Source organism: Equus przewalskii, chromosome 13 (assembly GCF_037783145.1).
Source record: "Equus przewalskii isolate Varuska chromosome 13, EquPr2, whole genome shotgun sequence".
Classification (NCBI taxonomy): Eukaryota; Metazoa; Chordata; class Mammalia; order Perissodactyla; family Equidae; genus Equus; species Equus przewalskii.
The window spans coordinates 52,945,021-52,965,346 of record NC_091843.1 but is presented as its reverse complement, the minus strand read 5'-3'; the positions used below and the strand labels follow the sequence as shown (position 1 = coordinate 52,965,346).

The following is a 20,326-nucleotide window of genomic DNA, read 5'->3' as shown; positions in this document are numbered from 1 at the left end:
TGTTTGAAATACCCCTTAGAGTTATATTGGTATTTGCACACTTTTGTTCAAGTCTATGCGTAATATTTGTTGAAGTTTATCTAAAATTTTTCTGCTCAAAAGTTTTTCTGGAACTTTAGTTGAATCCTAGGAAGGAACTAGAAATTGGGAGACATAGGTGGGTGTTAGTCTATCTATTTTCTTGGCCCGTTAATTGAACCTTTGGCAGCCATGACTTCTTCTGCTGCATGGAATGTGGTCACCTGCACATCATCTATGTTAAATGTGCATTTGCCTACCAGGTGCCCAGAGCTGTGCATGTGATTGTCTGTCTACTTTCTTTATATATGTAGATAGGCACGTTCTGCCCAATATATAAAAATAGTTATGTGTCTGTGATTGTATATCATGGCATATTTACAGTTGGGATCAGAGCCAGGTTTGGTTGGGAGGGTTTTGTGAAAGAAGTGAGTTTTGGGTAGAGTTCCAAAGGGAGGGCAAGTTACGTACTTTGGCAGAAAGAAGCAGCATACATTTAGCCTCCGAGGCTGGAGAGATTAAGTCAGATGCATTCAGTAAGTAAGCATGAGCCATTTGAGAGGACTGTACATTATTGGTTGAAAATAGCCAGGCTAAAAGTGAAGAGGAGGCAAGGGAATAAGTGTAGACAAGAACAGGAGGGGCATGAGGGAGCTTCTAGATTCTGTGTTGCTGGTAAGATTCACCCTTGGAGACCAGCACACCCTGACCATGTTGCCATCTAGTGGAACTGGCTGAAATGCACGTGGGAGCATCACCACCTCTTCTCATTTCCAGTTAAATGAATAGTGGGGTATCTTGAGAGTAGGGACGCTCTCTCCTACTCCTTTCCCCCAGGACTTTAAATGAAAAATTAGAGAAAGGAGATGGATGTAACTGTTCCTCCAAAATCATGTTAATTTTGACTCTAGAAAATGGAGCTGAAGGCCAACTTAATTTCCCATAGACAACATGTGGAGACCGTGGTGTTGCTGAGAGTGCAGCGTGTACATGGCCGTTCAGCTCGGGCCGTGGAACATGCAGGAAGCAGCACTTGAGAAGTTCTGCAGCAGAATGAAAGCGTATCGCATCTGAGCCTGGGTTGGCTTGATGTTTCACGTGGTTGTAGAGTCCACGCTGGTGCAGTGGTGGCAGAGGAAAGCCCTCTGACTGTAGACACCACAGCCCATGGACCTCAGAGCTGGAAGACGCTGTAGAGGGCCGTGCTCCTGCTCTCCCTTCCACCCATGCATGCATGCATGCATGCATTCATTCCACAAAACTTACTGAATTCCTCTCATCTATCAGCACACTCTTCTAGGTACAAGTGAATAAAGCAGATAGAAACCCCTGCCCTTGGAGAGTTGACATTCTAGTAGGGGAGACAGACAATAAACAAAATAAATACGTAAAATATATAGAAGGTAAGATATTATTAAGTGCTAAGGAGGAAAAAAAAGTTTTTATTTTTTTTTGGTGAGGAAGATTGGCTGAGCTAACGTCTGTTGCCAGTCTTCCTCTGTTTTGCTTGAGGAAGATTGTTGCTGAGCTAACAGCCATGCCAGTCTTCCACTATTTTGTATGTGGGATGCTGCTACAGCATGGCTTGATGAGCAGTATGCAGGTGCACACCTGGGATCCAAACCCACAGACCCCAGGTGACTGAAGCAGAGCGCACGAACTTAACCATTATGCCACCGGGCTGGCCCCCCCAAAAATATTTTTAAGTTGAAAAATAGGGATAAGCATTGTTGTATGTATATGAGGGGAAGATTTGCAGTTGTGTGTCCTCAGTGAGAATGTGATATTAGACTCACGTGAAAGACATGAGGAAGCCAGACATGTGACTATCCTAGAGGAGAACATTCCAGGCAGAGGCCAGGCAGATGCAAAGGCCTTGAGGTGGAAATGGGCCTGATGTTCCAGAAACAGCAAAGGGGCTGATGAAAGGAGGGGGGATGAGCCAGAGAGGTGATGAGGGGCCAGATTAGGTGGCGCCTTTTAGACAATTAGAATGAATTTGACTTTTACTGGGCATGAGCGAAGCCATTTGATCTAGTCTAATCTTCTCATTTTACAAATGAAACTTAGGACAAAGAAATTGAGTCAGATGTCTGTGGTTATTCCGAGTCATAGTGCTGGCGCTGGGGTGAGAACCTTCCCCCAACCCCAGTGTTCTTCCTGCCACCCTGCCTGCCCGAGTGGGGATGCACGGCCACTCACAGGCCCAGACTTGCAGGTGCAGTGGTCCGAGAGGAAGCCAAGTGCTTTGGGCTCTTCCTGCAGCTGTGTCTCAACCTGGTTCATCTCCGTCATTCCCCCCGTGTGTCCCCACCTATCTATAACAGCCCCACAGCAAACACAAGACAGGATCGGACCTCTTATCTCCGAGGAGGACTCTGCCAAGTACTGCCTCCCTTTGTTTTGGTATGGAGCTGAATCCTTTGGGTTTTCTCAGTGGTTAACTCCAAGAACCTACAATCTCATAAAGCCATCTAGTACAGTACGTTCTTGACCTTACATTCATTTTTAAGTTACTTGGATATAGTTAATATAATAAAATGCCTGTCGTCCTGAGATGTTGGATCCCAGTTCTCAGTATCACACCCTCACTAGGAGAGTTAGGAAGATTGAATGTTGTGTTATTTATTTATTTATTTATTGAGAAAGATTAGCCCTGAGCTAACCACTGCCAATCCTCCTCTTTTTGCTGAGGAAGACTGGCCCTGAGGTAACATCCATGCCCATCATCCTCTACTTTATATGCGGGGCGCCTACCACAGCATGGCTTTTGCCAAGCGGTGCCATGTCCACACCCAGGATCCGAACCACGAACCCCGAGCTGCCGAGAAGCAGAACATGGGAACTTAACTGCTGCGCCACCCGGCCAGCCCCTTAAGTGTTATTTAAAATGAACTTGAAAGCAAAACAACCAGTTGAGGAGACAGTGACTGGTTGTCACCAAATACAGCTTGACCTGGACAATTTTTGCCCAACATTCTTTGTCTTTCTTGCTTTACCGTGAGCCAGTTCAAGCCATTTTTTTCCTTCCATCTTCTTTAGATCTTATGACTGTTGTCCTCTGGACACAGACCAAATCCTCTAATCTCGCTTTTTGATGACGGTCAGACCAGTGCTAGGTATGGAGGAGAATGACTTTACGCTGTCACCTGCGTCGTCTCCTCTCCTGTAATCATCATGGCCTGCCCTGTAGACAAAGTAACGTGAGTCCTTCGCACAACGTCAGTCCCATCTTGTAGAGGAAACTAACTCATCCCTAGCTTTCCTGCCTCTTCTTTCCCTTCTTTCCAAAGCAAAGCTCCCAATACAGGTAATGTGAGATTTACATCATCATCTTATTTTGCATTTACATTTGTTTGTTTAATACTTCCTTTTTTTTTTTTTTTTGCCAACCAAGGTAATTTCTTTTTTTTAATTTTTTAAATTAATTTATTTTTATTTTAACTTTTTATTGAGATTATGATAGTTTACAACCTTGTGAAATTTCAGTTGTACATTATTGTTTGTCAGTCATGTTGTAGGTGCACCACTTCACCCTTTGTGCCCACCACCCCACCCCTCCTTTCCCCTGGTAACCACTAATCTGTTCTCTTTGTCTACATGTTTAACTTCCACATATGAGTGGAATCATACAGAGATTGTCTTTCTCTATCTGGCTTATTTCACTTAACATAATACCCTCAAGGTCCATCCATGTTGTTGTGAATGGGACAATTTTATCCTTTCTTATGGCTGAGTAGTATTCCATTGTTTCTATATACCATATCTTCTTTATCCAATCATCAGTTGATGGGCACTTAGGTTGCTTCCACGTCTTGGCTATTGTAAATAATGCTGCAGTGAACATAGGGCTGCATGGGACTTTTGGAATTGCTGATTTGAAGTTCTTTGGATAGAAACCCAGTAGTGGGATGGCTGGGTCCTCTGGTATTTCTATTTTTAATTTTTTGAGAAATCTCCACACTGTTTTCTTTAGTGGCTGTACCAGTTTGCATTCCTACCAGCAGTGTATGAGAGTTCCTTTTTCTTCAGAGCCTCTCCAACATTTGTTACTTTTTGTTTTCAACCAAGGTAGGTTCATATGTTCATTTGTGTATGTTGTCTATAAATGAGCTCTGAAATCCCACTACCTCAAACCATTAGCGTTAGCATTGATTTGCATCCTTTGGAGTCAATACTCTTCTCAGTAGTTAAATTCTTTGTCTGCCTTTGGAGCCTAACGGCACAGACCCCTGTGGCCCATTGGTTTGTGGTCTTCAGGATAGGGGTGCTCCTGGCAGAGCTCTCTGAGCTGGCTTTGGAGAGAACCTGAGGAGGGCTTACTCAAGAAATTCTATTATCAAAACTCAGGGCTGGTAGGTCAACAGAGCAGATACCGAAGTGCAAATATTTATGTGGGGCTTGCTATGAGCAGAAAGTGGGCCTTAAGAAAACTTGATGTGAAACATTTTTATATTTCTTGCTTATGAACAAGTATTTGCTGCATATGGATAATGGAGAATGAGATGCTCAGTTAAAGATTCCTACAAAGACAGCCTAATTATAATCACACTAAGTGACTTTCCCAGCTTCCAGAAAGTCATTCTGTTGGAATTCAGTGTTTCAGCTATAAGACTGCAGAGTGGAAGCGCAGAAATGCAGTTAGCCATGTGCTGTGTGCCTTGTTAAAAGCAGCCCCAAGTGGACTTTGAGCACATCCTAAGGCAAAAATCTGGCCTGACCTTAATAGATCAGTGCTTTCCATTGCGGGTTTGCCCCTTTTCTGCTAACTACAGTCATGTGTCACTTAACAACAAGGATACATTCTGAGAAATGCATCATTACACGATTTTGCAATTGTGCGAACGTTATAGCATATACTTACACAAGTCTAGGTGGCATAGCCTACTGTACACCTAGGCTGTGTGGTACTAATCTTATGGGACCACCATCATGCATGCAGTACGTTGTTGACCAAAACGTTGTTATGTAGCCCATGACCGTACTTAATAAGTTCCTATTGTTCACCAAATGTGTCCCTGAGTTCCTCACCACACCCTTATCTCCTGGGAGAAATCCCAGGGCTGGCTGACCTGGCTCCTGGCTCCTGGGTCCAGATTGAGTTCTGGAGCTTATACACACACACTTTCCCAGCACCTTGTCCCACCTTACAAGTCTTGCCCTTTCTGCCCCCTGACAGGAAGGTAGCCCCCCCTGTGGCAGAGATGTTCTCGTACAGGGTCCATCAGGAAGCCCCATTAGGGATGGTGGGCAGCACCATGCTGGGAGGAGGAGGGAGCTCAGGGTTCCAGGTCCTACCTTTCAGGCTCTCTACCCTGTCTGTGCCACTGAGGTTTCTCAACATCCTCGCACCCCTACTCCGCCCCAGGTCTCTGTTCTCAACTACCCCTGCCATCAGATAGGTGGTACCCTGCAGGAGAGGGGGCTTCCATGCTGTGGGCTGGCCTTTGTTAGTCAGCAAGATTGAGGAAATCGGGGAGAAAGGATTGGTCAGCTGTGCATCCTCGGGCTCCTTCACCTGCTGTCCTCCGGGGGCTGGGCATGTGGTAAAGCTGGCAGCAAGGCTAGAAGTCCTCAAGCATGTTTCTCATTACCTGCCCAGGATATTATATCAATTATGGCTCTTATTATTCAAGAAAGAGAAACTTCAGTTTAGATTGGCTCATACAAAAGAGGATTTTTTATTAGCTTACATAACTAGAACCAGATTTGATTTAGCAGTTCACTGATGTCAGGAACTCCTTTTCTTTCTGATCGGCTTTCTGTGGTTAAGTTTCATCCTCAGCTACTCCTCTCGTGATGTTTAAATGTCCACTGCAATTCTAGACTTCATGTCCACAACACACTGGCCAGAAGGAGAGAAAGAACTGGCTTCGGGTGGGTCTATCAGAGGAATGAGTGACCTTTTCCAGAAGCCACTGACAAATTTCTGGTGTCTCATTGACCCAAACTGGGCCATGTGCCCAATCTTAAGCCAGGTTATTGGCTATGGAATGTGCTGTGTTGATTGGTTTAGGCTTGGGTTGTATGAACCAGTCACTCTATAGCAAGGGGGATGGGATGACTCTGATGGAGTTGAAATGGTCAGGGCTGAACCTGAGAATGAGGAGTGATGTCAGCTTCTCCTCAAACAGCACAGCTACTACGCAAGGAAGTGATGTCAAGTCGGCCACAATTTCTACTACACAGGCCTCTTTTCACTGTGTTTTTCCCCCCATCGCTTCTTATTTGGAGACTGGCAATGGTATGATACAGTGAATGGGGCCCTGCATATTGGATTCCCAATCCCCCCCTCCCCCTGCCATGACAAATGACACAGATGCTATCAGGGAGAGCCAGGACACAGACTCTGTGACCCACAACAGCACTGCAGATCGAAAAGGGAAAGTCTCAGAGGCTGGTAAAGCATCCCCAGGGTACCATAGACCTGGTCTGGTGAGCATTGAAAAATGAGACTAAGAACTAGAGGAAATAAATTACAGGCAGCTCTTCAACCCATGATAATTATATGTCCCTATAAAATCCTGAAATACAATATAATTTTTCTTTTAAAATAGTGTAATAAGGCCCTATGTTCCTATAAAGAATACGCTTACATTTTATAGATACGAGCTTAATTTGCCATATTTGACTGTTTTATCTATTACTGGGCTCTGGGTAATGGAGAGACTTTGAAGCTGCACACAAATAATGAAATGGGACAATCAGTCATCCAGAGTTTTATTTAGTTTACTCTAGATGAGACCTCCAGGAGAATGGCTATCTAGGGGCAGCATCAGAGGGCTCCTGGGGGAGTGAAAGGCATGGTGGTACAAAGAGGAACACCACTTTTGTGATGAGTAAGTTGGAACAAAACAGGTGCCAGTTTATCTTTGTAGATGGAATCCATGGCTGGGGTATAGGATTCCAAACTCCAGAGCCTTGTTCCCAGGCAGCCAATATTCCCTGCTGCAGCCCTGAGGGAAATGTGCACAGAGGGCCAACCTGGACAGAGGACCCTTTATTATCAGTGGGCTTTGACCGAAACCCTATTGATGACATTGAGTGAGCTGGACCATCCACTTGGGTCCCAGAAAGCAAGTCCAAGAACACTGACTGGGCTGGCCTGCAGAAGCACATGGTGCCTGAGGCATTCTGTGCCCCTGGGGCTGGTCGCAGGGAAGACACCTTCACACTGGAGGTCTTGGAGACCCAAGTTCTAGTTTCTGTTAAAGCACTTGTGTGATGAGCCTTTGGACATCTCGTATCAACTTACTGAGCCTAATTTCTCACTTGTGAACTAGTTTAAGGAATGAAGAGGTTGAATGAGATGACCTCAAAAGCTTCCTTTAAGCACTAGCTTTCTGATTCTTGGGTTCTGTGCAGGGTGTGATAGGAAGTGTCATGTGTAACTGAGATGGTGTTAAGGGTGGGGACTTAATCCTTTGTGCCAGGACAGACAGACAGAGAGGTGATGGCACAGTTTCTGTATTGTGTGCTACAGATGTCTTAGATAGCTACCAAGTAGTTCCACTGGCTGGGTGCTGGGCGTGAATTACCCCATGTTGAGTGTTGTTAGCTGGATACTACAGATACTGCAGTGTAGCCACAGCTCAGTGAATAGAGGGATTGTTTCCTTTGCCAAGACAGGCTTGGATATTGGCTGCCAGGCTTGTGTTCTGTGACTTCCAGATGTCAGGGATCTTGCAGGAGCAGTGTATGTGAGGCGAGATAGATGGCGAGTTATGGCAGATACTTCTGTTAAAAAGTGGTTTCAAAGCCGTGGTCACACGGCTTATCCAGGGACTGGGGAGCCCCACTGGTGTTTTGGCCTCCTGTTTTGTTAAAAGTCTGATTACAAGTGGTATTGCACCGTTGCGCTTTATGGCTTTTTGGTGATCCTCTTGCGTAATAACCCACATTGTGCTCCTCTCTGAAACGGTTAGCCCTGGAGGTCCACCTTAATAGGAGAGAGGTTGTTTGTTTTTAATATCCGTCTGTATAAACCAGTGGTCCCAAACTCAAATGCCTGCAAGAACCAGGCAAGAGATAGGAATGTGTAAATAGTGCTTTGTTTGAACCATTGAAAGTCCTGAGTCCTGTGGCAAACTTGCAGAGAACAGGTCTCATCTAAAGGCATTGACATTCAGATGAAAACTCAAACTTATTTGGCCCGAGAAAACTCCTCCATGAGCTGGATTCAGTTGTAAGGCTACCAGTTTGTGATTCTTGAGCTATAAACTGACTAACTTCAGCTGTCTTTGATAGGTTTGCTCAGCTTCAGAGATGCCAGATTTTATGGATGTGAGCCTTTTGTAATTTCATTTTTGTAATAGATTTTAGCCTTTTACCTTGGATTAGAAGACTATGGCTGGAATAAGTGGGTGACCATAATTTCCACCCCAAAATTGGAAATACTTCAAAAGAAATGATATTGTCATGAAAATCAGTTTTTTGTTTCATGGCCTTGGGAGGCCGAATCAAGTTAGAGAAGCGGAGGTGGAAATCTCTATCAAAACAGTTCTGAGTATTATACATGAGTTGAAAAAGTTGCATTACTAAAGATAAGAAACCCCAAACATCTGAAACTCACACTCCTGCCTTGCAAGTTGTTTGCTGGGTGTATTCACTCCTCTTTGTCTTTTCTTGGTGTTAGACAGGTGTGGGGTTAGTGACCAGAGTGGGATTGGCAGAGAGACTAGCTAGTGTTCACTCTTTTTCCAACCCTCCACCCCTTCCCACACTCTTAATTTTTGCATCCCTGCTTCCCACCTGGGACACCCTATGAAGGAACAAAGAAACCAGTGAATTCATTTACTCTTAGATGTTAGTCATCCACAGGCCTTTCCTCCAAGGGACTCTTGTATTTTAAAAAGAACCTGATGGTAGAGCCGAATATAGGGCAAAGTTTAGCCCAAAGCACCGCCTTTCTAATGAGAGATTTCCTGTAGTGCTAGGAGGGTAATTTGGGGCTTGCGGAGCCTCCCAGGCGCCTCAGAGATAACACCTTGTGTTGCTCTGCTTCAGGTGAGACCTGCCGGACTTGCACAGCCACTGAGCAGGGAGGGGGCTTGGAGTTTATCCTTGTTGATTGACGTTATTCAAACTCACATCAGAGTCCCTGCAAATTCTTGCAAATGTGTTTTTGTAGAGATCTGTGGCACCCGGCTTCCTGTGTCTGGGGTGTTGGCTGGTGGGAGAGTTATGAGAATTTAAATATTCTTTCAGCAAAGCTGCCCAATCAAAGCTGTGCTAAGATTGTGTTCCTTTGATCGATAGGGCTTATTCCTCAGAGTACTCACTCAACTTCATCCTTTCAGTGAGACTTCATAAAAGAATAGGCCACCAATCCTCTCTCGACTTCCTTAACACCGGTTTCTTCTGCAGCCCCTTGTAATTTGGCTTCTATCTCTAGTCGTGTTACAGTTTTTCTCAAAGATCCCCACTGGCCATGTGATCATCATAGCCATTGGCCTTTTCTTTAGCCTTTCTTTCTGACTGGTTATTCTTTCACCTATGGACCTTTTCAAGTGCTGTTGACTCTACCTGGAACCATTCTTCCTTCTTTTCTTCCTTACCTCCCCTTCCTTTGATGGCTAATTCCTTGACCCTCAAATCTTAGCTAAGGCATCACTTCTTTCAGGAAGCCACCTTCCTTGATGACACCCTCCCCCAGGTCTGATTTAGGTACTTCTCCTATAAGCTTTCATAACACCTCATACTTTTTTGTTATTGTACTTATCATGCTATATTTTAATTAGTGTCCTTTCCTCTCCCCCACTGTACTGCAGGCTCTGTGAGGGCATGTACAATGGTTGTTTTATCTGTAGCATTTGCCTTGTACGTGTATATGTTAGATGCTCAATAAATATTTGCAGAATGAAGAACTATGTAAACGAAGACGACACCTGAACAGCAGCATCGATAGCTTCCTCTAAAGCAAATGATGAGTCCCTGGTTTCCTCCATCAATCTTTGGTTCCCCCTAGGTCCCTTGAACCTCCAATTAGAAGATGTAGAATGGGTGGTCTGGAAATCCTAAGCAATCACATTCACCCACTTGATGACCAGGCAGTAACTCTCTGCTTTGCTTATGTTGAACAATTGATGGCTACCTGTTGATGAAACCAATGGAAAAGATAAGGGTTCTGACTACCAACAGAATGGGAAACACATCGTTCAGGAGACCAGGCAAGTGGGTAGTAATGATTTTATCATTATCCTGGAGGAAGAACTTGAATATCTGATTGACCAGTGTAGAGAAACATAGAGTCAGTTAGAGGAACTGATAAATGTTGTGTAGATACAAAACCATGTAGACAGTACTGTATTTTCTGGGCCACTTACAGAATTTTCAGGGTAATTTTAACTCTATGCAATTGCAGCTTACTGATATTAGAACCCAGTGTCCCTCCTCTCCCTTCTACTACAGGTAGAACCTATATGACTCTACTATATGAAAGGTGTTATATCTGTCCTGTGGACCTATGTATTGGAACAGGCTTTCTAGAGCAGTTAAGAAGTATGTGAAATTTTGATCACATGCATCTTCTTGTCTCTTGAAATTGGGTAGAAATTATTGACTAGATGTAAAGACAATGAAAAAGGACAGCTTTATTAGGCAGGGTTTAGTGGGGAACAATAGGTTCATGTCTATATTACAGAATAGTGTAATTAACGGCAATAGTCTACCTTGCCAATAAAATAAAAGTATGTTCCGTAGCCTTTGTTTATGAAGAGGAGCTATTCAATGCAATCTGTTCTAAAGGTATTTTCATCAAAAACTATGAGCTTTATAGAAGTAGCAGTACTCCCTGGAAGAGCCCTAGTTGTATGGGAAATTGGTTTGATAGAAGAGGCTGGAGCACATCCCCAGACTGATCGTCTTGCTCAGACCTTAGACTCAGATAAGTGAAGTGGAACTCCTCATCTTCCTCCTTGCCACACCTGTTCCTCCTCCGGACTTCCCCTTTTCTGTTAATGTCTGGCTCCCTCTTCCTCCAAGTCAGCCAGGCCCAGAGCCTCCGAGGCACTTCTGCCCTCTGCCCTCTCTTACTGCTCTGTATCCCTCTTCTTTTGGAACATATGGCATGTTTGCCTCGAAATGTAATTATTTGTGCTCTGCTCAATCAGAGACACCATAGTATAGAGAAAAGTTGCATGGAATGAGGCCAGAGGACCCACATTCTAGTCTCAGTTCACACTTAGTCCTAGCTAGGTGATCTTGGGCCAGCTACTTAATTTCTCTGAGGATCTGTATCCTCATCAGAAGCAAACGGAGCCAATAATACCCAAGATTCCTTCCTTACAGGATGCTTATGAGGATCAGTGGCAATGTATGCAAAAGCACTTCAAGAGCTAGAAAATACCACCTTGCTGAGTTGTAGTAATAGTAGAGATATGTTCTGTAATGTGCCTAGCATAATGCCTAGCATGTAGTAGATGCTTGATAAATTATACTCATTATTGCTGATGATATCAAGACGTAGCTTAATATAAGCACGTGAATAGTTTGGCTCTAAACTGGGTTGCTAGTTCAGAATTTGGGGCTATGGCCAGGTGGGATACTTTTTCCTTCCTCTGGTCCAGATAACAGGATATTTGGGACAACCGAGGTTCTGCCTTTTTACATTCACAGATTAATCTCATCCATTAAGAAAACGGATGACAAAATTAATTACACGTTGTGCAATGATGGATCCCAAATTGGCTTTTGAAAACAGTGTATTGTAAACGCAAACAGCCTCTGAGGGGAAGCTCACTCCTACGAGACTTGCTTAATAGAATGTTTATCGCCTGAGAGAAGTTCCTGCCTTGAGTAAAGAGGTGTCTGAAATTCCCATCTGGGATTTATTAGTATATATACTCAGGTGGCCCAGTGCCGGATGTTAGTTCTTAACCTAAAAGAAACAAAGCTCCCACTCTGAGCGTGGTGAGGTTGCTGCTCTTTTAAAGTGGGCGGCTGCTGCTGGTACCTTGCTGGCCCTGGAAATTCCATCAACTGAAATGGAATTTTGTTCAATCCATCTTATTAATGGTTCCTAGGACAACTGTGGTAGGTTTGCTAGGTGGCTGGTAAGGTTGCCTCTATAAAGATAAGCACAGTCCATTAGTTGCAGCCTGGACTCCAGTGGCTTCTCTGGGCTGTTTGCATTTGCTCATCAGCACTCTCTGTTTACGAGGGTGTTGAAGGAAGTGCGTCCATTCTGTGCGTGTTGTAAAACAGAAGGTTTGCAGCTGTCAGAATTATTTTCTTCTTGGCTCTTTCTCTGATAGATTTTTTGGTAAACCTGATAGATTTATGGATGGTGGGAGATTACCAGCCTTAGTTCTCCAGATGCAATGCTTATTTTCTTTTCTTGTTTTCTTTCTTTGAAGATAGCAAATATTTATGGAAACAGTTCCTGGTAATGTACTTTTAATGTAAGGGGAAATTAAGTTTATTCTTATATGTTGTCATAATTCAATATTTTGAATAATTAATTGATTATTTTATTAGTTATACAATGCCTTCAAAGTATCCAACATGTGTTCTACTCTCTAAGGAGAAAAAAACCCACAAGGTATAATCTTGTGTTTTAAATAGCTTACAGATCTGCCTCAGAAGACAACTAGCCTCAAGATGATCAACTTTAAGTATTTTAGAAGTATAAGCTCAGCATAGGTTTCAGTAGGCTTTATGAAGGGGAGCTGAGACCTGAGCAAGGCTTTGGGAGGGGTAAAAAAAGGGTGTAACAGCAGAAAAAGTAGACCAGCAGCAGCTGCTTCCACAGTGTGGCTGTACAAGGTCTCCTGATTCATCATAAGGTTTGTTTCAAGTAATTTCCAGTTAGCAAAAACAAGTGTCAAAGTTTCTGAATGATTACTTACTTTTCCAATCATTCATGTCTGCATGTGTGGGAGCGCACATTCATGACATTGCCACTAGTAGTGTCATTCACACTCACTTGCATTGCCATTGCTGTCTTTCGGCGAGAGAGGTTGGTGGTTCAGCTGGCATCCTAGGGGCCTCGCCCACAGTCTACTTATCTCTGTTGCCTTCATGGGTGCCACTAGTGGAGGCAGCCACTAGTTGTGGTAGGTAGAATTATTGTATTTCTAGCCTCAGTGGCCACTGGAATTTTCAACCCATGGTCTCATTTAAGGGAATATGTGTTTGGGAGGGTGTCTGTCTGTGTCTTTAGGGATAAGGATACTCCTAGACAGGGTGAGCCTAATCCAAGCAGCCAAGTCCTAATGGCAGCTGCAAACATGTAGACCGGAGCAAATGTTCTCAAATGCTCTTCACTCGTGGTGCCCGTAGTGTCTCTGTAATTTTTTAATGTCATTTTCTAGGACAAAAGAAATACCTAACAGTTTCATTTATTGAGTACTTAGGTCTAAATAACTTAATAAGTAGTTATGTACTAATAACTTTGCAGCCATGTGAAAAGATAATACACATAAATTGAACGATAAAAAAATAATGTTTTGGGGGCTGGCCCCATGGCTGTGTGGTTAAAGGTTCATGTGGGGTTCGCCAGTTCAGATCCTGGGCACACACCTATGCACTGCTCATCAAGCCATGCTGAGGTGGCATCCCACATAGAGGAACTAGAATGACCTACAACTAGGACATACAACTATGTACTGGGGCTTTGGGGGAAAAAGAGGAAGATTGGCAACAGATGTTAGCTCAGGGTTAATCTCCTCACCAAAAAAAAATTATAATGTTTTTATTTCATTCTTCATCACAGTTACTTACTAATGGAATGTGTGCACCTGTTGGGCCTTGCATGTTTCAGTCAAGATCCAGTCAGGAGGAAAACCACATGATAATTTGAACAGGAAAGTTTAATGCAGTAATCCCTGCTTAACCTGGGGAACATGTTCCAAGACCCCAGTGGATGCCTGAAACCACAGATAGTACTGAACCCTACATACTATGTTTTTTCCCATACCTACGTACATATGATAAAGTTTAATTTATAAACTAGGCACAGTAAGAGATGAACAACAATAACTAATAATAAAATAGAGCAATTATAACAATTCAGTAGTCCCCACGTACTGGGTGGGATGGAGCAGGATGGTGCGAGATTTCATCACACTACTCAGAATGGCATGCAATTGAAAACTTTGAATTGTTTATTTCCAGGATTTTCCATTTAATATTTTCAGACTGCGGTTGGCTGCAGGTAACTGAAACTGTGGAAAGCAAAACCATGGATAAGGTGGAACGACTGTATAAAGAAATATTAACTAGTAAAACAGTATAGCAGCTCCTCAAAAAATTAAAAATAGAATTACCATATGATCTGGCAATTCTACTTCTGGGTATATATCCAAAAGCACTGAAAGCAGGGACTTGAACAGGTACTTGTACACCCGTGTTTATAGCACTATTTTTCAGAGGAGCCATAAGGTGGAACCAACCCAAGTGTCCATTGATGAATGAATGGACAAACAAAATGTGTTATGTACATACAAAGGAACATCACTCAGCCTTAAAAAGGAAGGAAATTCTGACACATGGTAAACATGGAGGAACCTTGAGGACATTATGCTAAATGAAATAAGCCAGTCACAAAAAGACAAATACTCTGTAATTTCATTTACATGACGTACCTGCACTTAGTCAAATTCAGAGACAGAAAGTAGAATGGTGGTTGTCAGGGACTAAGGAGAGGGGAGAATGGGGAGTTACTCTTTAATGAGTACAGAGTTTCACTTTGGCAAAATGGAAAGAGTTCTGGAAATGGATGGTGGAGAGGGTTGCACAACAATGTAAATGTACTTGATACTACTGAACTGTACACTTAAAAATGATTAATATGGTAGATTTTATATGATGTGTATATTACCACAATTAAAAATAATAATAAAAAAGAAAAGAAATTGTTAAAAAAAAAGAAATATCAATTGATGAGGACTGACTGTTAGGAAGTAAAGAGAATTCTAGACAATAGAGGAATAGCAAATATAAGGATCAGCCACTTCCCCTAGGTTTGAGATAGAGCACCAAGCATGAGCTTCCTTCTCTTCTACTCCAGACCTTGTTGGAGAGGGGATGGCTGGCCAGGGCCCCTTGCATGGTGGAGAAGGCACTGTGATGTTGTGCTGGTAGAACTTGCTGGAAATCCACTTTCTAGGATGCTGAGGAAATCTGTTCACGGGAGGTTTCTCACTGTAGGGACTGTGCTATAAAACCGCCAGAAAGGGGATGCCAGCAGAAGCTGCTGAAGACAGGGTGGTGCTGACCACCAGGTCCAGCAGGAGCCAGTTGCTGAAGAATGTGCTGTGCTGCAGGAACTGGGTGAAGGAGGTGCCCACTGTGCTGGCAGCAGTTCGTGGGAAGAGCACGCCAGAACCAGGAAGGAAATCTTCTTCTTCCTGTAATATCTCTACAGCGCACTCTACTGACAAATCTTAGAACTGTACCAGCTGGCAAAAGAAAAACACACTTAAAGTCCCATCTTTATTTTCTCACAGCAGGCAATGAAGGGTGAATTTGGAGCTGTGAGGCAATACGTTGATCCCTGGCCACCTCACAACTTCTCAAACCCTAAAATCAGACTCGATCCCACTACCCTAATTTCCTGGTCCATGTTAGTCTTCATGTAACACTTGCCGTTTTTCACAGCAACCACCAACAGCCTGGCTTTGCAAAGACATGATGTCATCAAAAGAAATATAGCACAATCTAATGTTACGCTGTGAACTAGCTTGAACTAGTAGTTCATGCAGTGTCTGAGAGATGTTGAATAATGCTATGTTTCCCTCAAAAATTTAAAATATCCTGCAGCACTCCTGTGAGTTTGCTGTAGTGCCCTCAGGCCCCACGGCACACATTTTGGGGCGTCTCAGGGCTGAAATCATGAGTCTTTTTCGGCAACTCTGACCTATAAAACTCTAACAAATGAGAATCTAAGGTGCCGCTTTGGTTAAACGTAAAGAAGAGTCCTGTGTAAAGTAAAAATTGTGTGGGGTCAATATTATTTTTGAAAATCTCTTAGGAAGTTACCAGATTGGAGAATAACATACCATCTTCCATTAAACGTAAGACTTAGTGTTTCCTCTAGTGTTGGAACAGAATGCTGTTTCTTTGGGACCAGATGAAATAGTTGGCTTGTCTTTAGAGGGACTTTGATATGAAAAACCTCATAGCCTTAAACACAACATTCACCATCAATGCATGAGATGCTCACAGTGTGAGGTACAATGCAGAGACGAGAGTCAGGGAGGGACTAGCAAATTCTCAGCATCTGTGTCAAGCTTCCTCTGGCAGCATAAAATCATTAAATGGAAGGATGGCTGATGCACCATTTAGATTGTTATGTTTCTCTGTCTTTCTGTTTTGGACTGATTGTACATAGTTAAAATTGAGAAAGCTAAATGGCATATGATAGGACATTGCTGAATTCAGTCATAAAAATTCTGTTGAAATAGATTAAGGAAGTAATGGGTTTTAGCTTTTTGTTTCTACTAGGAAATGTGTCGACTTAAGAAGAACTTTTTTAGGTAGGCAGGCACACTGTCCATATTAGCAGTTTCTCAGAAAATGCATTCATTTTGGTGATGTCTACACTTTGTCAGTCATAACTATGACATATTTCTATAGCACTTCTTTAAGGAGAAGCTGAATAACTTAAGTTTTGGAACCTGACCTTTTCAAATGGAAAAACTTCTGATCCATGCCTTTCGGTGCTACCTGTAAAGCAGCCTCCCCTTTCCCCCTGAAACCCTGTTTGGATAATTTCTGCTTCGGTTCACATTTTCACCACCTGCTGAGTTTGTCTGTTGAGTTTCAGCCTTGGCTGCTGTCACCTGACAAGCCTGTCCAGCCTTGTAGCTTCACCTCCCAGCCTTTCCTGTCTCTGAAACAGTGACTAGTTGGCACAAATATTGTCTTCATAGAGATTCTACCCATGTCAGAAACTCAATGTAAAAATCAAATTATGACAACTTGGAGTGGATTGGACTTTCAAGTGGATCTCACACCTGAAATCTGTGGTGCAAATTGCACATATGAAGCACTGCTTTTGTTTTCTTCTGTCAGATTTTGTTCAGAAATCTGAGTAAAGCTCTTAACAACGCAGACAGGTAGGGCCCATTATCTCACCTGTCTTGGCATCGTTTTCTACCCCCATAGAGTGAGCACACGGAAGGGAAAAGAGATCGTCACTGCTGCCGCCTCAGCCAGAGCCGCTCGCTTCTGAATTCTTCACAGTAATCAATAACAGATGTGTGGCCGGCACTGGAAAGTTGCATAACTGTCTCACATTGCATTCAACTGCAGTGCGCTAGCCAATAAGGGGGTCTCCACTAGGTTATTGAAAAAGAAAATTCAGTGAAAAATCTGTGTTTATCTCGTCACAAAATTATTTCCTTGCTGTAAGGAGTAAAGGCAGTGGTTAGAGTGGAAATAATTTGACAATCACTGCCCTTAAGCTTAAATTTCATTATAAAGAGGAACTTTCTAATGATTAGAGAGGAAATAGGGCTGGCTCTTAAAGGGGTAAGTCTGTGTTCCTAGAGGTAATCCAGGAGATTCTGGATGAATGCTTGTCTAGGGGATTGCTTCACCAGCCAGGTAGAGGATTAGAGTAAATGACCTCTAAAGTTGCTTCCAAGCCTGAGTTTTTGTGACTGTGATCATTGATCACTTATTCCTCCTGTTACCTTTCTCAAGGAAAGCCAGGGATTCGTAAGTCACATGTGACTCTGTGCCTTCTGGGCCCGGTCTCAGCCCTGCCTCTCTCCTTCCTGGTGAATCCCTTCTGTAGCCCCTCTCACCTTGACCCGATTAACCTGGCACAGTAAGGAAGTTCAGCCCTTTCAGTTTCTCTTGCTGTCGCTGGCCCACACATTAAGTTGCCACACTTTCTGGAATATCTGTAGGGCCAGCATTTAGGCTTCCAAATAGTTGCTCCACAACCTAAAACAGTCTGACCTTATTCACAAAAGTGTTTGGAAAAATGATGGAAGGGGACTTCATAATTTTCAGTGCTTTGTCATACTCTTGGCTCATTTAATTATTGTTACTATTAAATAAGTGGCATTATCCCCATTTACAGATGGGCAAATGGAAGCTCAGAGGGGTTAAATGGCTTGCCCATTTTTAGAAGAAAAGTGAGAGAAGAATGAATAGGAAAAAAACCCCCATCAATGGAAAGCAAATGCAGTGTTTGCCAGGCTTATGGTAACAGATCCATATCTCCGAAATTGAGCGCGTGTTCTTCTCCCTGCTCCTGGCAGCCTCACATCCGAGGAGGTTCAGTTAGGGGCCTGACCAAACTTGTAATTAAAAAAAAAAAAAGATTTCTAGTTTCAGGTAGCTGAATAAATAGAAGCTATTATAGTTTCATGTAACTGAATAAATAGAAACTATTAAACTTGTAGCTTATTTAAAGCATTGAATATCAGGAATGGAATAACTTTAATTTGAGGCTGTGATCTAAGCATTCGAACAGAGCGATTCGCACAGTCTATGCTAGAATCATGGCCAGCTCAAGCTCTTTGGGAATCTCTTAGTACAGCAGTCTTTGAGTTATTCTTCTGAAAAATAAAGGACTTGAATTTTACATGAGTAATTTAATGGAGTGAGAAAGTCCAGAAAGGGGCCAGCCCGGTGGTGCAGAGGTTAAGTTTGCACCTTCCACTTCTCGGCGGCCCAGGGTTCGCCGGTTCAGATCCCTGGTGCGGACATGGCACCACTTGCCAAAAAGCCATATTGTGGTAGGTGTCCCACGTATAAAGTAGAGGAAGATGGGCATGGATGTTACGTCAGGGCCAGTCTTCCTCAACAAAAAGAGGAGGATTGGCAGCAGTAGTTAGCTCAGGGCTAATCTTCCTAAAAAAGAAAAAAAGAAAAAAAAAGAAAGAAAGTCCGGATATAGGAGACAGGAGGCCTAGAATGCATTTACTGCAGTCTGAAGAATATTATTACTTAGTTTTGTGACCTTGAGCAAATCATATAACCTCCCTTTCTTTAATTACCTGTCTGTAAATGGGTATGATGACCCAAGGGAGCTAATTGGGAAGTCTGAATTAAACCTATATAAATGCAAGGCATCATTGCTAACTATTATAAAAGACCATGGGTCATAAATTCTTCAGATTATATTTTCAGACCTGATTTTGAGTGTGTGTTGTGTGTGTGTGTGTGTGTGTGTGTGTGTTTAATCATCTGCTAAAAGCTTTTTAGCAAGGAAGACTTCTTAGGACAGAAATAAAAGCCTAGGAAACAAGTGTACCGCCGATGTACCGTTGCCTCCGGGTGTGTGCTCCCCTCAGATGTCAGCACTTCTTCCCATCCCCTCAAAATTACCCACTCACATCCAGAGCTTTAATGAGCATGTAGGATTTCCTGAAGATTCACAGGGGAGACTGAGGAGAGGGCTTACCCATAACAAGCTTCAAGCTCCCAAGCAGGGCCCTGGGAGGCAGCCTTCTCCCTCCTCCGTCTCCACACTCATCCTCAGTGTTCTTCCTCGCCTCACAGCAGTTCTGCCCCATCCTCTATCCCCACACTCCCCAGCCTCATCCCGGTACCCAGCAAGGCGTAAGCATAAGGCTGCTTGAGGTACAGGGTTGGTCTCCTGAGAAGGTGCATAAGTGACCTCCTCTGTCATTTGAGTGGCCCCTTCTCCATGTCTGGTAAATAAAATTTCCTTAAGGCAAGGAGAGCGAGATCACCTGGACCAGGGCGTGGCTGTGGAGAGACATCCATTTCACCCCACCTCTCTTTTGGGGTTAAATGCAAGAGAGTGTCTGAGGAGGATAAGAAGGATGCAAAGCCTGCAGCCCCAACCAGGTGAGACCAAGAACACACATCTTTCCCACATAAGATGAGAGAGATGGAAAACCAACTTTACATGTGGATCATGGAAGTTTCAAAGACTATCGGGTATAGACAAGGAAAGTTGAGCAAAACCTCAAAGTCAAGTAGAAGAAAGCCACTTTTTATATTAAGTGTAAACAACTCTTTTTTTTTTTTTTTTACCTAAAATGTTGTATGTACAAATTCAACCTCTTGTCAGCAAGTTAGAAATAAAAATATTGATGAAATTACCATTTTTGTGACCTGGCGTTCTTATGACCTAGAAGCTGTAGGTATATAAGTAATTGACAGAGATGCTGAGTACTTTTCACTCCAGAGAACTCACAGCAGTCTTGAATGTGAGCAGAGTATGTGATATGTCCTGAATAAGCTGCACCTACTCTCCCCACTTCTGCTGGTCTTCTCATTTGTGTGAGTCTAGAAACATTCTGGTGTTCCTGTTCTTAACAGACATCTGGGCAGCTGTAGGCAAAGGCCCAAAAGGCCAGGTGTTTTTGGTTCTTTTTCT

General features: G+C 43.1%; 1 protein-coding gene across 8 annotated transcripts in view; it reads left to right on the top strand.

Annotated features, from left to right (window-relative positions):
- Positions 1 to 20,326, top strand: part of TNFAIP8 (TNF alpha induced protein 8) — a 111,815-nt gene that overhangs the window by 49,964 nt on the left and 41,525 nt on the right. The window lies entirely within an intron of this gene.